Below are 17,981 nucleotides of genomic sequence, written 5' to 3'. Positions count from 1 at the left end.
ATTCATATAGCTCAATTTTTAGATGAAGTTTGAGCAGAGGAAAAAAAGCTGTCTGTAACAAGGATCATGGTAATAAATATTCTATAAACTGTTTCATGTTGGAAAAAAGTCTGTTGTAGTGATTTTCAAATACATGAAAAAGGTAGGTAGAATTTAGGAAGAGGAATGAGAGGGCAACTTAAATTGAAAAAAACCCTAATAGACATTCTTTTTACTACTTTATTTTAGTAGTAAGTACTACTACTACTTTGGATACCCAAAGTATCTTTAAAAAATTTTTTTTAGCTTTATTGATATCTAATTGACATATAACATTATGTAAGTTTAAGGTGTATAACATGATGATTTGATATATACCCAAGTATCTTGAGTAAAAGTAATATAGTTTTTTAAATTTTCCAATGAGAAGGCCAGAGCAAGGCAGAGGGGAGCTCTCCCTTGGGTGGCACCAGAATACCAACATTTTCATCAAAATAATGTAGCCTAGATTCTGGAGCCAGCCTTCTCAGGATCAAAGTCCAGCTCCGCCTCTTAATACCTGTGAATCCTTATGGAAGTTATTTAACCTTGTGTGCTTCAGATAGCACCTCTGTGAAATGAGGACACTGATGGCACTTACCTCATAGGATTGCTGTGAGGATTAAATGAGATAATGTTTCTAAAGGGCTTACCACAGTACCTGGTCCACCATAGCACTCAACAAATATTAACTCTAGTCTTTAAGAGTAATAAGCAAAACAGTAGTGTATGTCAAACCAAAGAATGGCAAGCAAAAATGTCCTTGAGTAGGTTGGGGTGAGGAGTGAGGTGGGAGGCTTGGAAGAGTTCAGAACCTTTGTAACATTCCTGAGGCTACACTGCTAATGATTAGTATCGTGTTAGAGTTGGGCAAGACGGGTGTGTCTGCTTAATGGAGTAGCTCCTGGCTGGACACATTTCATGCTGTAGGGAAATAGATGTTAAAAAGATTATTTTTTCCAAGAATGCCAGGAAAATTAAAATTCAATTGAAATGCAATTTCCTATATTGTGAATGTATTAAATAATTTGGGGTTTATATCCAAACTCCGTATTTCAGTAAAGTACTTAGGGCCTGAATTAAAAAGAGACACCTCCTTAAAATCAGTTATGTCAGGTAGATAAATCACATTCTGAAACTTTAATCCCCGAGATGAAGTGGCTGGTATGAAGTTCCAAGGATAATCTAATCATGTACAGGATAGCCTCATCAATGTGCACTCCACTGATTGAGAATCTGAGAATATTTAGACCAAAACTGAGATTTTTGCCCTTTCTATGGAAGAATAAGAACATTGCCAAGAACATTAGTATTATAAGTAAGATTGTATTAGAAGAGTGTAAAGTACTTAAAAGAATAAACACTGTTGATGCACTCTTCTAGGTACAATTCATATGCTAATATAGTTAGTCCATAACAAAACATAATTACTAGTGACTTGAGTTAATAACTTAAATCAATAATATTTGTGTGCTCCCAATGTGCCAGGCTTCATTTGAGACACTGGAGTTCACTAACAAGCAAGACACACCTAGTTCATCCCTCCACGGGGCTTACATTCTAGCATGAAAAGCAAATAATGGTTTACATTAATGGGGTGATATTATTTGAGTACGGGATGCTTTGGGAATTTTACGGAGACACCCATTCTAGTCTAGGATATGAGAAAAGGTCTTCTGAAGAAAAACGTTAAACAGAGACCTGAAGAGTAGTAGAAGATGTCTGGGAGAAAAGGAAATAGCATGTAGGAATTATTGGATGACTGTTGGCTGACTGTCTTCCTGATTAATAGAGGGGGTCTACCAAGGGTTTCTACCAACTCTTTGACAATCTAATTTGCATTTTTCTATATTCTTGAAAGTAATACCACTGTTTTTCTTAAAAATATTCATGTGATTCCAAATCATCACAAATTCAGACAAAGCATTGCTGTCATTTTTAAAATGTCTCCAGTTCTAAACTTGATACACTCAATGCAATGGGTAATTCCTGCTGCCTATTTCTCATCTGATTGGTCAGAAATGTAATAGCTGGTCTTTCATGTGCAGTTAAATCCTTTAGAATTTTCATATTTTTCTGTAGTATCGTATTTGCTATTGTATCATATTACTACATGATGCCTTTGTAGTTTATTAGTGGTACTTAGCAAAACCTTTAATGTGTAGACAATAAAAAATTACACTTTCCATGTCATTTCTTGCACTCGTAGGGTACTGTGTGAGGGGACGGCTGCTGGAGACCATTCTCTGGTATATATCGGTCTATAATTTTAGGTTACTTCAGGTCAGTAAACCAGATCTCTAGACCTACCATGTCCAGTACAGTAGCCACTAGCCACATGTGGCTACTGAGCACTTGGAATGTGGCCAGTCCAAATTAAGATGTGTTGAAGTGTAAAATACACACTGGATTTCAAAGACTTAGTACAAAAAAAAAGTAATATGAAATATCTCATTGATTCTTTTTTGTAATGATTACATGTTGAAAATATTTTGGCTTTATTGAATTAGATAAAATATATTATTCAATTAATTTCACTTTTTTTTTACTTTTTAAAATGTGGCTATTTGATAATTTAAAATTGCATATGTGGGTAACGTTTGTGGCTCACATTATATTTCTGTTGGCGGGTGCTGCTCTAGAGTTCTTTGTTTTGTGGGTGTTAGCAGCGGCTGAGGCTAGTCTGAAGTCGTGCTGTGGCTGTTAGTGGGCACGAGGAGTCATCACTGCTGATTAGGGAAGGTTTGGCTTTTGGATAGAATCAGTTACTGAAACAGATCAACAACTGCGGATGTGATGGAGACTTTGTTGGGATGAAGGATTGGAGAAAGAAACTTGATCAGATGCTGTTCAGGTCCCACCTAATGATAAGAGGCAGAGACCCCTAACAATATCATGTTTACGAAACAGGGACCATTGTTCCCAAGGAGTTCCTGCTACTTACATTGCCGTTGAAATCTCTAGGCAAGCCCTCCAGAAGGACATATAATGTTACATCAGAAGAAAGTCAACCTGAAAAAACAGAAGCTGAGCCTCCCTGTAAACAAAGTTCCTATAGTCACATTTGCTGTCTCCAAGAATAAAGAAGGCAAACCCTGTTAAAAACACTGTGCCGTTCTGTAGTACTTTTCATCTTGAAGTACCTTAGTAACGTTAATTCACTATTCATCACAATTTGTGACATGTTGAATAGTGAGTGTTACTCTCCCATTTATAGATTGGAGAAGAGTCAGGGAATGTAAAAGACTTGCCCAAGTTACATAGTATTTAGGGGAGCTCACCTGCCAGCCTGGAAGAAGTGACATGGAAGTCCTTTCAAAAGTAGTTTTGACATCATATTTCACATCTAATTATGTTATGTATCCCTTAACTGCTTATAGTCTAGTAGAGAGAGGCAGGCACGTACAAAATACCAAAGAGTATTTCAGGTGCTCTGGTGAGAGGAATGGGTTCAAGATAATGATAGTACCTAAGAGTTCTGTAGAGTTTCCTGTGTACCAAGCACGGTTCTAAGTGCTTTCATGTACAGTAACTTATTAAGCCTTCAGGAAAATCCAATAGATAAGGAATTATTAGGATCCTCATGTTACAAAATACTACAAGTGGGCAAAAAGAGATTCAGTAATTTGCCCAAGGTCACAGTGAGTGGCAGAACTTGAATTCAAACCCGGACAAACTTTGCTCTTCACCACTGCACTGAGGTGTGTGCATTACCGCCTGGGTGGACAGAAAATGCTTCTTAGGGAAAGTGACACTTGAGCTGAGTCTGGTAAAAGGAGAAGCTATTTGCTAGGATGGCAAGAAGGGGGCATTCTTATTATGATGATCATATGGGCAAAGTCCTGGCAAAATGAAGCAGTTACTGCAAAAGAGACAGGTTTAGGAGAAAGGAAAGGGGAAGGTGGAAAGAAGGGGGATAGAGTAGGCCAACCAGAGTTACAGGAAAGGAAAAGATTGTGAAAGGAGGACCTTGAAACTGTTGACAAAGTGAGATTAGTGGAATATCTAAGGATTCATTTACCAAGCCTCCTGCATTCCCCTTTAGCACAAACAGCTGAAAAATGTTAACTATATTTAAGTCACTGGTTGTGTGACCCTGGGCAAATCAGTTTAATTCTCTGGGCCTCAATTTTCGCATCAGTGAAATCAAGTGCCAAGACAAAAAAATGGTCTTTGCGTTCCTTTCCAGCCCCAGTCTCCTGATTTCTGTGAGTTCTAATGTGCAAAGAAGAAGCAGTTTGAAACTAAGTGACATATTTAGATTTGCATTTGAGGAAGATGACACTATTTTTATATGGTAATATTGTGGTAAGTTTTTTAAGAGGCATCGTAAGTTTTAAAATTCTACACTTGCTCTGGAAACTTCTACTTGGAGAGTGTTACCATGCTCTCCGTGAGAGTAAGTGCCCCTCACTGTCTTATGTTTAGCACAGCTACCTCTCCATTGGTTCTGATGTCTTCTTGTTTCTCACTTGGAGGCGATCTCTTTTTCTCCCCATTCTTTTGGTGTCTCCTCTGGTAACTAAGTCTTCCGTGAGTCTAAGCTCCCCTGAGTTTTCTTAATTGTTTCCATTGTTTTAACTACCATCTCTCTAGAAATGTATTCTAACTACCTGCTTTAGTTCTGTATCTCTAGTGGATATAGTCCCATCTAGAAATGACATGCCTGGAGGGGGGTGGGGTGGGGGCAAAGTGGGTGAAGGGGGTCAAAAGGTACAAACTTTGAGTTATAAACTAAATAAGTTGTGGGGATGTAATGCACAGCATGGTGACTATAGTTAATAATATTGTACTGCATATTTGAAAATTGCTAAGAGAGTAGATCTTAAAAGTCCTCATCACAAGAAAAAAAAAAGAAGAAAAATTTTTGTAACTATGTATGGTGACTGATGTTAACTAGACTTATTGTGGTGACCATTTCCCAATGTATGCAAATATCAACTCATTTTATGTTGTATACTTGAAACTAATATAATGTTATGTGTCAATTCAACCTCGATAAACAAATTTTAAAAATGACTTGGCTAAAACATGACTCTGCCATCAGAATTTCTCTAAAGCCTTTCCTCTTTATTCGAAAAAATTACATTATTTTATTCTTCCAGTCTCAGTACAGAAAAATCAGAAAGTAAATACAAGGAAAAGAATATAATAACCCCCATAATCTTATACATGAAAGGATAATCACTGTTACTGTCTTATTCTATAGTTTCCTAATTATTTCTCTGTATGCATATATATGTGTTTACTGTGGGGGGAGAATCATAATACCGTTTTGTAGCCTATCATAAACATCTTTCCATTTCAACACATGAAATCATGTATTGTTTTTGAAAGAGTGTGGAGTATTCAATTATATACTCATATAATATATTTAACCAAATTTCTGATGTCGGGACTTTATTTCCAATTTACTGATATGACAAAGAGTGATTATATGAATTCCCATTGCTTGTATCACACATATGACATATCACACGTGCTTGGTATAGTGGTTACCTGAGCTTTGACATATCTCCTCAAGATGATTTTATAAATTTTGAGACCAGATCTTATATTTCTTTGTGTCTCTCATAGAGTGTAGCATGGCCTTGCATATGGGAAACATTCAATAAATATTTGTTGAATGAATGGACAGTTGAGGTTCTCATCCCCAGGCAATCACTGATCTGCTTTCTATTGCTATAGATTCATTTTCATTTTCTAGAATTTTATATAAATTGAATCATAAGGTATGCACCCCTTTTTGTGTGGCATCTTTCACTTAGAATAATTATTTTGAGATACAGCCAGGTTGTTATGTATATCATGTTTTAGCAAGTTGGTGGGGAGACAGACAACAGTTGTGTACCATTTCCTATAGAAGCCTGCCAATGAAGCCTCTCCATCACAGAGAATCTATTCTGAGCCTTTGATGCATGCATTCCTGCCTGCTTGATCTCTCCTCTTGAATATCTCACTGACAAAGGTAACATGTCTCAAATGGAACTCTTTATGCAATGCGACCCACCCCCCCCACCGCCAGAAAAAAACCCTCCTCCAAAACCTAGATGCTTCCGTCTTTCCCAGGATAATAAATGACATCATCTTTCATCTAGTTGAATGGGTCTTCCTAGTTGCTGGGTCATCCTCTTGAATATATCTCTGTTCCATCTGCCTTTTTTTCTGTCTCTACTGCCACCACCCTATTCTAGACTGCATCATCACTTGTCTGCCTCCTGCACCCTTCTTACCAGTCTCCCTGCTTTTGCCTTTGCCCCTGTCCAACTCAGAGAAGTCATGGTGACTCTCAAACATACATTGCCTCTTATCACTCTTACGCTTAAAACCCCTCAATGGTATCCTTTGCACTCATCCTATAGTTCTGTTTTTAGAACGCTTTGATTCCAGAGTACCCAGGACATTTTTGATTTCTAACCCTCCAAATTTGAGCTCCTGTAAGAATGAAGTGCATAGGAGCTGTGTTGAGAAGTCAGCTCTGAAATTTTGACAGAAGAGGGCAGGGTTAGAATCTTCCCAGAGTCCTGCACACAATATCTGGTTAGTGTAGTTTATGGCTAGTTTCATCCTTGATGTTAAGAAAATCTGTACAGATCCTTTAGATCCTTTCCTGGCTTCAAGCTCAATCTTGACCTCTCCTTGAAGCCCAATTAAGAGTTCACTTATCTGACTAAGAGGATAGAACATGTTGGTTTCTCTTCACTTAGAAAGTGTGTGTTTATTTCTGTATTTAAACACACACCCCACCCCACCATATATATACGTTTTGGTGACTTGTCTAGACTATTTTGTGAGCCACAGGGGAATAGAAACCTTTCTCCTTATTCTGTTCCTTATTTCACTCTATGGAGTGAGTAAGGGGCTAAGCAGACCCTCTGTGGGCTCTCTATAATTACCGGTTCCATTCAATAATGGACCAGCTGAGTGTTTGAAAGAAATGCAAATTGAGCAGAGAGGTCAAAAAAGGTGTCCTAATACTTTTCAATTTGTTCTTTAATCAGAGTTAATGCAATCGAAACCCTTTGGTTTCATATCTATTAGGCACACAGCAGGCTGGCAGATGCTTCCTGAGGGACTAGGCCTCAGCTGTGGCTGGGTGCTCTTTGGTGTGTGTACATGTGTACATGCGTGTCCACATCTGCCTGCGTGATCTCTGTCTTGTTGAATTTCTGTAAACATATAATTAAATTGGTCTTGTCAAACTGTTGGGTGACATGGTGGACAGAATTCTAAGATGACCTCCAAGATTCTTGCCCTCCAGTGTACACGCCCTGTACATTCCCTTCTCCTTTAAGTGTAGTCGAGACCTGTGGATATGCTTGGTGACCAGTCTGATGATTAGGTTACTTTACATGACAACAGTGAAGAGATTCTGAAGATGTAATTAAAGTTCCTTCTGGAGGAGAGAGTTCTCCTGCTGACCGTGATGAAATGAACAGCCCTGTTGTAAGCTGACTATGGAGGGGGGCAGTCTCTAGAGCCTGTAGATGCCCAGGGTGTCAGTCCTACAACCCTGAGGAATTGAATCCACAACCACCTGAATGAGCTTGAAAGAAGACTCTGAGCTCCACATGTGAACGCAGCCCGGCCGACACCTTGATTGTAGCTTTGTGAGACTCTGAGCATCGCACCCAGCTCAGCTATGCCTGGACTCCTGACCCCCAGAAACTGAGGTAATACATGTGTGTAGTTTTAGGCCAGTACCAGGTTTGTGGCAATTTGTTAGGCAGCAATTAACAGTAACTAATACGGAGGATATCCAGCTGGCATTTAAATTTTTTACCGTTATATTAGTTTGCTAGAGCAGGCACAACAAAGTACCATGGACCGGATGGCTTAAACAACAATAAACAGTAAACAGAAATTTATTTTCTCACAGCTCTCACAGAGGCTGTGTGTCCGAGATCGAGGTGTCAACAGGTTTGGTTTCCTCTGAGGCCTCTTTCCTTGGCTTGCAGATGGCCGCCTTCCCACTATGTCCTTACATGGTAGTGTGTATGCCCATGTGTGTCCGAATCTCCTCTTCTCCTGAGGACAACAGTCATGTGTGATTAGGGTCCACTCTAAAGACCTCATTTTAATTTAATTACCTGTTTAAACAATGTATCTCCAAATAACATTACATCCTGAGATACTAGGGGTTAAGATTTCAACATATGAATTTTGAGGGGGGGGGGTACAATTCAGCCCATAATAGCCATCATCATTTTCTGTATTCTCTTCACCACTAATATTTTGTTTTGACTTGTTTTCTTATTCCTTGAACCTCTGTTACATCTCCCCATTCTTTAGATTTTTATTGTACTATTGTATTCCAAATGCTTTTTCTAATTCTTCACATTTTGGGCTACAGGTTAACTTGTAACATCCTTCATGATTAAATCCCTAGCTTCTAGTGGCCAATCAGTCTGATATTAATGAAAACATTGCATTACATTTATATATATTTTTTACAAGTTTACAAGGTAGTTTCACATGATGTTTTTTGTTTTGAAACCTAGAACAATGCTGTGATGCAGATCAGGCCAATATCATTATTACCCCACTCTAAATTCAGGAAGAACACACTCAGGAGAGGTGATGGGGTTAACTTAATGTGACATAGCTCATAAGTGTATTCTGACTCCAAGTCAGAGTGCTCTGTCCACTAGATTAACTTTTCAAAGCATCCTAACCCAAATAGCTACTAATTCCTACCGAATAAGTCTATTTGTAATATATCTTATTCCTATCCCGTTGTTCAGATGCAGATTCTATAACCGCCCCCGTCCTTGCTACATATCAGAAGGGTGAATAGTGTGAATTGGGGCTGCTAGGGCCACACCTGATTATCCCATTTTCCTGTTATTTCTGTTTGAGAACTTACTGTAAAACTACCCCACTTGAACCTTTTTATGGCAGGGATGAAGCAATGACTTGGAATGTATATCAACTCAGTTGTATTTATTTATTTTTAACTTAACGTGCTAGATTTTTCATACATGCTGAAATCAATTGCTTTAAACACATCTCCTCAATGAGACTGTAAACTCCTGTAACACGTGCTTTCCACCTAATAGGCATTTTGTGTGTAACACAGGTATATGATGATAATTATTGAATAAGCATAGTGGAGAAGCCAATGAATGCACGCCTGTTAACAAAGATGAATCGTGTTGAATCCACTGACAGGTAAAAGATAATAATGTAAATTACATGTGCACTTGGAGTTCTTTCTTACCTTTTTACCAGTTTGGTAAAGCCCAACAATGTGGTGATAGCTTTAGTTCTTGCAAGTTTTTGAGTAACTGATTAATTTCAAAGTTACTTAAAATGCACTACTAGAATTTCAGTGTATGGAATTTGAAATACCAAGTCAACAATGTTGAGATCTCAGATGCCTGATCAGTTTACTGGTAGGCAAAGGGAGAAATATTAGGAAATATAAAGAACTACAGTCCCCACACTCACCCCATCACTTCCTTAAAAAAGAACAAAAAACAAAAAGCAAACAAAAAAAAACCAGTGAGTAAACTGGTTGCTAACAGCACGCTCCCATTATTTTTCCTAGGAGAAGTCTGGAATTATAAGTAGAAAAGGCAAAGGAAGAGGTGTAAAAAGGTGGCCCCAGGCTGTAACCGTCAAGAAGGCAAAGAATGAATAGAAGACCTGCAAAGGGGAAAAACAGGCTTGACTGGGGTTTTTGTTGGGGGCTTAGCTGACAGAACCGGGAGGAGAGAGTCAAGATTCTGACTCAGAATAGCAGTTCCACCAGTTTGGAAGCAGCGTTGCACAGCGGTTAAGAGCTTGGGATCCAGGGTCCTGCTCTGCCCCTTACCAACTGTGTAACCTTGGGCAACTAGTTTGACCTTTACGCCTCAGTTTTGTCACTTGTGAAATGGAGATAATACTACTGGGGACCTTGTGGAGTAGCTGTGAGAGTTAAGTGAGTGAATAATTCAGCGCTGGGTTCTAAGCAGACGCTCGGTAAAGTGCTGAAGTGCCGTATTTGTTATTTTATTCTTCCTCTTTCTTAATCGTGTGTACCTCCCGTAGGGAGGGCAGAGATGAAGCGCTCGTCGCATCCGAAGAGTGATGAACAGTTGTGTGACAGCCTGGGTCAGGCTGACTTCGAGGTGCGCGCCCCACCGAGGGGAAGCGGCTTGAGGGCACACCTTGTGCCCGGGCCCCCTGTGACTAAGAGGGGCCGCGACAACTGCAGGCAGGAGCACCGGGGGGCCTCCTCTTGGCGGGCGCACTGTGTCCCTGGATACTTGACAGTTTTCACCTCTTCTGCCCCCTGGGCACTAGAAGCCAAGTGTGCTCAAAGCCGAGCGTCCCGGTTTCGGAGGCGTGAGGGCCACTGGGCGGTCACCCCGCCTCCGGGCCCCTCCTCGCCACGCCTCGGCTGCAGCGGAGTTGTGCTCGGACCCTACACACGGTCCTAGCCCCAGCTCCCCCGCCTCCCGCGCAGGCGCCGCCGGGGCCGCCCCCGCCGCCATGTTTCCCCCGCCCGCGCGCTCCCTCCCCCTCCCCTCCTCAACTGGGCTCCCGCCCCCCCGCCCCCCGGTGAGGTCAGGCGGAGGCTCTGCCGCTGCGGCCGCAGCAGCTCCGCTCCTGTTCCGGGGAAGCGTGGGACGGGGGCTTTTGAAATAAGTGGAGCGGCGTTCGGGTTAGGGTCCGTGCTCTCCGCCTGCGGGAGAGCGAGGCGAAGTGACCGGGGCGAGCAGGGGTTGCGGAGGATTGGGGGCCGGTGCCTCACAGCCGGACAGAGCGCCGGCTGCGCCGCGCGACTAGCTCTTTGGCCCTCGGAGCGCAGCAGGCGGCGAACGGGCAGCGGGACGCCGGGACGCGGCAAACAAGGTGAGGCAGGGTCCTGAAGTCGCAGCGGCTCCATCAGCCGCCTCCGCGCCCCTGGGACCCGGCGGGGCCAGGCGGCGCGCGGTAAGGAGTTGCGGTCCGCACCAGGGGCAGAGGGACGGGGAACTACCTTCGCTCTTTGCACGTCCCCTCACCCCCCAACCCATTTTGTCTCGCTTGCCGCTGTGCGCCCTCATCCCTGCACCTTCTCATCCCTACCTCCCGGACTCGCCGGCTCCGCCAGTCGCCTGGGTTCTTTGAGGACCACGGTACCTAGCTTTCCTTTGCTTCTTTGTTATCCCTCTAAGGTCTTCTCCTCCGGGCTGTCGCTGCCCTTGACGGTCTGGGGTCCCTCTGCCCGCCTCGGGCCCCACTGTCTCTTGCCTTGTAACACTTTCTGCTTTGTGCCTCCCAACCGTCCCTCCTCTAGAGTCTTCCAACTTGGTAGGCTCCGCTGCTGGCTCCCGAGTCAGGAGCACACTGCTCTCCTCCTCGAAGCTTCTAACTCTGCTTTGAACGTCTTCATCTCTAAAAGTCTTGGCTTCTTTGGATTAATCACAGTTGTCTAATGATTTTCTTGGAAGCTTACAGTCTATTACGGTGTACTGCAAGTGATGGGAATGATCCTCTAGCAAATACCAGCTGAGGAACTTGAAAGTTTCTTTCTAGTTTTCAGTAACTTAGTTCAAGAACCACAACCACTTAGAATGTATGTATGTATGTTTGTGTTTAATCCTAGCACATGGTCCTGAATCTGATTCTTCCCACGCTGCCAAGCAGGCCGGGGAGAGAGAGAGAGAGTGGGAGGGACTTTGATGCCTGGCTCCGTTTCTCCTGCAGACTAGGGTGTTCATCGTTTTAATGTAGTCAGAGGACTAGTGGTTTGGGCTAAAGTCACTCAAGTTAGCATAGGCTGGTTACTAAGCACGCTGAATGGGAACTGACAGACTCTGGAGTTTAAAGCTGTCTCTGTTGGGAGGGCCCCTGCCTTCGCTTTTGTTTTTGTTTTTTCTTTTAAAGAAGCCAGTTTCTTACTTCAGATCTCATATTTGTATATACCCTCAAGAAGCAGAATTTAAAAACCATGTCAAAGAGACGACTTTTCTGTGGATTGGGGATTAGTGCGCTGAAGCTGATTTCACACAGCACCAGCAATATCGCCTTCTCCCCATGCAGTTGCCCTGTTAGCTCCCATACTGAGGTTCGTTTACTCACTTCCATGCGCTAATTAGTGCGTGAAGAAAATTGAATGAAGAAGCTGAAAGTGGAGGCAGATACAGTGAACTAGCACATGCTGACCTTGGTGGCTGTGTTCTTGGAAATGGGCTATATCCAGTGTTCAAGTTTGAAAACTGAGGAAAATGAAATAATCCATTAAGCAGTTATGACATCATTTTACGTTTAAAAATATTAGCTCCCTTATCTGCAAGTTTTTATTAACATCCTTATACTTAACAGTGATAGAATTGTTTGCTTGATGTGTGACCAGGTGTTGCCATTGACATACTGTGTACTAATTGGCAATCATCGCAGAAGAAACCAAGTTGTGAATGAAGATGAGCGCTAAATTTCACTGTCCTGGGAGCACTTTTTTGGCAGTGAGACGAAGCATGTAGTTTCTGCTGCAACATCAAATGATGTGTTTTTAAAATAGATAAATAAGAGCCTCAAATTCCCAAGGCCTTTAATCTGCCATTTTTATAAGCACACTTTAAAAAAGGGTGGTATGACGGTATCGAGTTTAAGGTGATGTTCTCAGGAAAGTGGTTTTCACAAGAATATTGAAGTCTGTTGATCATCAGTTTAGTTATATGGCTTATATGGCTTACAGGTGATTTGTAGTTTCCCTCACTCATTTGGTAAATTTCTGACTTCACTTTAGTTCTTTTAAAAAATGGGATATAGTAGGGAGAGGGGATTTATACCAATAGGCCCACCCTTGTAAATCTGTAATTTTCTTGCCAACCCTTTCTGGAAAGATATACAAACTTGCCAACTGTTTCAAAGAAAAGAGTTTATGTTACTATGCCATTTTTTTTCCTTGTGTAATTATTACTGATACCAAGTCTAAGGTAACATTGCCCTAGTATGAACTACTTATGTTTGCCAGAAAAAAAGATAAAGGTGGATATGAGTTTGTCTTAAGCATTTTGCTCTGAATCTTAGAATGTTACTCAAAATGTACTTAATAATCCACCTAGTACACCTAGAAGTTATCAAACTGGATATTTCTGATGTTAGTAAACATAATTGCAGTTTGCTGTCGAATTCTCTTCTTTTTCATTTCTTTACATTTTAAATTACTTTTCTTCATGTAATTTGACTTACATTAGTGGAATGAGACTAACCAATTTTCAAATTGTTTGATTTTATTGATGTTTAATAAACTACTACCACCTCCTCAAAGTATTTTTTCTTAAATCCATTGGTTGAGTGATATATTTTTATTGCCATGAACTAGCACAACAATTTGTCAGGTGTCACCAGATTTCAGAAAATGTAGAAAGAATTTTGAAAAATGAACAGCTGTAGAGAAACATCTCAAAATTAGAACAAAAAGGCTTTCTCAAGTTACTGACATTCATAGCAATCAGCCTTTAAATATATTCTTCATTCATTTAGTAATTTATTTTATGAAATCTGTTGAGCACCTTCTATTTGCCAGGCCCTGTGTTACGCACAATGATAAACCTTAAGAGGCATGATCCTTGTTCTTCTAGAGTCTCACAGAGGTTATATTCCACCGAAGGATATAGACAATAAACAAGGAAACAAATGAAGACGATCCTTATAGATGGTAGTGACAACAATGATGGAAATACTGTGAGATGGAGAACTGGGACCGGCCTATTTAGTAAGGGTGCTCTGGAAAGCCCTCCCAGCAAAGGTGACCTTTGAACAGAGACGTGAAAGAAGAGAGATTGAGCTTACCTTGTCAGCTTACCTTGTCAAGAGCCGAGAGAAGAGTAAGAGTCAAGGCCTTGAGGCAGAAAAACAAACTTGAGATGTTTGAGGAACAGAAAACAAGCCAGCGTGGATGGAGCCTAGTGAGCTATGTGGGGGTGTGGTTAAAGGAGTTAAGGAGCCTGGAAAGAGGCAGATAATAGGTGATGCAGGGCCTGGAGATTCTGAGAAATAATTTGAGTTTGGTTCTCAGAACAGCGGGAAGCCATTGAAGAGTCTTTGTTACCTTCTTCTCTGTGGAAGATCAATGACTGAAAAAAAAATTAGTGGGCGTAAAGAGAATTTGTTTTGCAGAGGACAAATAGAATACCTCGCTACTCAGTTGTTTACATTAAGACCTGAGAATGAAAATCTTTGATATGTATGCTGAATAAATATGTAATTCACTTCTTCCACTCTGCTTAGGTAAGGGGATAGGGGAGTGGGAACTCTGAGGTATGTTAAAAAGCAGTTGAGTTTCCACTGTCACATTGTCACCTGTGCCCTGAGGTAAGTTGTCACCAGCCTCATTAAAGATCAGATCATCGTTCAACTTAAGAATTTGTTTTTTAAAGAATGATGTTTTATTTTCTCATAGAAATGTACTTTGGAAGGTTGGAAATCTCATTTGCTTATGAAGGAATAACTTAGGTTTTAGAAACGGCCTTTGGGATTTTAAGAGGAGTTGGGGGACTTCCCTGGTGGCGCAGTGGTTAAGAATCTGCCTGCCAATGCCAGGGACACGGGTTCGAGCCTTGGTCCGGGAAGATCCCACATGCCGCAGAGCAACTAAGCCCGTGCACCACAACTACTGAGCCTGCGCTCTAGAGCCCGCGAGCCACAACTACTGAAGCCTATGTGCCACAACTACTGAAGCCTGCACGCCTAGAGCCCGTGCTCCGCAACAAGAGAAGCCACCGCAATGAGAAGCCCGCGCACTGCAGCGAAGAGTAGCCCCCGCTCGCCGCAACTAGGGAAAGACCGTGCGCAGCGATGAAGACCCAATGCAGCCAAAAATAAATAAATAAATAAATAAATTGAAAAATTGAAAAAAAAAAAAAGAAGAGTTGGTCATTGCCTTCTCCAACATTTTCAAATTACCATACCTTTATTTTTTGAGAGATTAGAGTTTTCTCTATTCCTTGAGGATTAAATGAATTTAGACTTGGCACTTACTTTGTTGCCCTGAGCCCTTGCTTGAAAGCAATCCAGCTCTGAGGTCTAATTGGCCCCAAATAGGAATGCAGATAGTCACTGACATTCCATAGGGATAAATCCTAATATTGTGAGGCAGAAACCTGCAAAATAACCTTCAGTGACTCCCGCAGGGTCTAATCCCAGCTCCTCAACTTAACACTCAAGGGTTCTCCATGATGTGACCCAGGCCTACTATCCCACTTGTCCTTATTATTCTCTTACACAAATCCTCTGTTGGTTTAAATGGATTTTTACCTAGTTTGGAACTTTTGTGCTTAGCATTATTCTTGGCGTAGAGTAGGCGCACAGTAACGGCTTTTTGAATGGATGCCATGCCATCATCTGTTTCAAAAGCCCTCCGTTTTTCTTTTTGTCCTTGCAAATCCCAATACTACTCAAGGAGCAGTTCGAATCTTATGTCCTATTACACCGCCCCCCACTGCCCTGATCTCCTCCTCTGGATGTGAACAGCAGTCACACAAACTTGCCATGCATGTCATAATTATGTTTATTTGATGCCGGGCCATTTCCCCACCGGTCTCTGGCTGCATGAAGGCAACCTGGACCTTGTCTGGTTCGCTCGTCGTTGTTTCCTGAGCACCTGGCACATGGTATGTCCTCTATAAATAGTTGTTGAATAACGAATAAATGCTGCCTTGTGCTGTTTCCCCTATTGTTTTGGATACTTAAATTGTTTAGTACTGTTTTACTTTTCACATGCTTGTCTGGTGTCATCAAGCAGTTTCTGAGATAAGTCATGGAGCGTAGTTGTTAAGAGCACAGTAGTGGAGCTAGGCTGCCTGGGTTGCAGTTCGGGCCAGGAGACTTACTAGCTGGGGTATACTGGGTGAGTTAGTAAATCTCTCTGTACCTCATAGTTTTCATCTGTAAAATAGGAATAAGAGAACTTCGATCTTAGAGTACTTAGAAGGACTGAATGAGTTAGGTACATCTAAAATTTGTTGTTTGCAATTTTTAATTTAAAAAGGTGTGATAAAACTTTTATTTGGTAAGTTAGGTGCCAAAACTCAGATGCTGACAAAATTTGACTTGAACTGATGGGAATGTATTTTATAGCCTTTATTCTACTTAATGTTAATACTTATTTGGTTTTGTTGTAAAATTAGTAATGTGTTTATGGGGCAGTGCCTCAGACCATACTGGGGTATTACATAATGTATAGTACATGCAGGTTACTGCCTACCTAAAAGTCTGGACGTTTTTGGATTTGGAAACATGTCTGGCACCAAGGTTTTCAGATAAGGGATTGTATACCTTACATAAAAGTGCTTAAATCAGGGCCTTGCACATAGTAAGTCGTTGCTGTTGGTAGTGATTAGGGAGGTAAATATGCTATATTGTCCTTCCCAGTACCTCGCTTGTAATGGTTACCATGTAAATACATGCTGATTTATTCATGCAACAACTCTGGATAGAGGGCCGGCCGTATGAGCCTCATTTTATCATAGGAAAACAGATACGGCCGGGTCACATGATTGAAATGAGCCGAGACCCCAGTCTTTCAATACTCTTTCATCTAGGACCAGTAAAAGTATTTATTTTTTGTTTTTCTTTTGTTATTTAAAACAAAGCATACTTTTTTTAGGGCAAGTCTTTTTGGGGGAGGGGCTCGCGGAGAGGATGCAGTTAAGAATTTAATATGATTAGACACTTATTCTTGGCAGTTGTTAAACATTTCTTGAACTCCTCATGTATATAGAAATCTGTATTAAAAACCAGAGAAAGGTATAAAGCAAATGAGGCATGGTTCCTGGACTTCAGTAGTTTCAGCATCATGCATTGGGTACACAGGAACACGGGTATCCATTACAATTCCTTATTTTCCTCTGTAAGTTTGAAATCATTAATATTAAAAATGTACAAAGGAAAGCACAAGAGTCAGTTGAAAACTCGTCTTAGTGTTCGCTAAATGGAATTGGTTTTTAATCACCCTAACCTCCCCCTACCCCCTGCAATATTATCTCTATATGACATCCTGGCAGCCTTTTCCTTCCAACTAAGCTAAGCAAAGTATGGTTTTTATTGTTCTCCCTTATCAATATTTGTAAATCATAATTGGTATATTTTCTTTGTCCTTTTTCTTTTGTGATTTTCTTTTGTAATTATGTGTCTCAAAAGGTTTTTCTGGAATGTTCTTGAAGTTGAAAACTAGTCCTTGAAGCCATTCTGCCAATTCGTTCCACAAATACTTATGAAGTACCTATTATATTCCTGGCGTTGCACTAGTTCAAACAAATAGAATCTCTGTCCAGTGCTCTTTCTCTCAAACTGGAGCACACTGGGTATACTGGATGAGCAGGGTGGTGACATGATAATGTGTACTAGGAGTTACAAAATAAAGCAGCTTGTGTTTTCTTGAAGCATTTATTTTACGCAAACATTGAGAAGAACATTCAGTGGTAGCTAATTTTAAATAATTAACAGTATTTAAATTCAAATACATTGTGCTTCAGAATGCAGTATTCATAATGAAAATTTGAGGTAAAACCCAGTACTTCAGAGAAAGTCTGCCTGCAAGGGCAGCTGTGGTAACCCTGGGGTGACCCTTTGAAAAACACTGAGGCCACACAGTGCTGTTTGAGTCTGTTCCTTTAGTCAAATACTCATATATTTTCATAGCCTTAAAACCCCTAATGGCCTACAGCAAAGGCAATAGGCATCCATTTTCCACCCCTATGTTGCATAATTTCTTTTACTTCAAGAGAGCACTCTGGTTGTTTGATAATGATCTGAATCTTAAAATGTGTTGCGTGCTGGCTGAGGTCTTCATGTTGCGGGGTGGTAGCTAAGACTGACAGTGAAGGGCCTGCCAAGGGACTGCTGTCTTCAGAAGAGAGGTTGTTAGAACATAATGACCATGAACTTAAAGCAGCACAATCGATGGGGTCAAAGCTTTGCCCCATTCTATGCACACTTGCTTGTGTCACTGACTGAAGTTAACTTTTGCTAACTTTGAAGCTGCT

General features: G+C 41.2%; 1 protein-coding gene across 12 annotated transcripts in view; it reads left to right on the top strand.

Annotated features, from left to right (window-relative positions):
• Positions 1 to 17,981, top strand: part of KLHL13 (kelch like family member 13) — a 386,710-nt gene that overhangs the window by 186,545 nt on the left and 182,184 nt on the right. For 2 of the 12 annotated variants that reach the window (XM_082377214.1, XM_082377216.1), the window contains exon 1: positions 10,545 to 10,860. The exons of 6 other annotated variants lie outside the window; for them this stretch is intronic. The gene's annotated coding sequence lies outside the window, so the exon portion shown is untranslated. Of the gene's footprint in view, positions 1 to 10,544; positions 10,942 to 17,981 lie in introns of those variants that run through there. 4 more of the 12 variants (XM_082377208.1, XM_082377205.1, XM_082377210.1 and 1 more) reach the window with 3 other exon arrangements.

This window comes from Balaenoptera borealis (genome assembly GCF_965194805.1).
Source record: "Balaenoptera borealis genome assembly, chromosome: X".
Classification (NCBI taxonomy): domain Eukaryota; kingdom Metazoa; phylum Chordata; class Mammalia; order Artiodactyla; family Balaenopteridae; genus Balaenoptera; species Balaenoptera borealis.
This window is presented reverse-complemented; position numbering and strand designations above follow the sequence as displayed.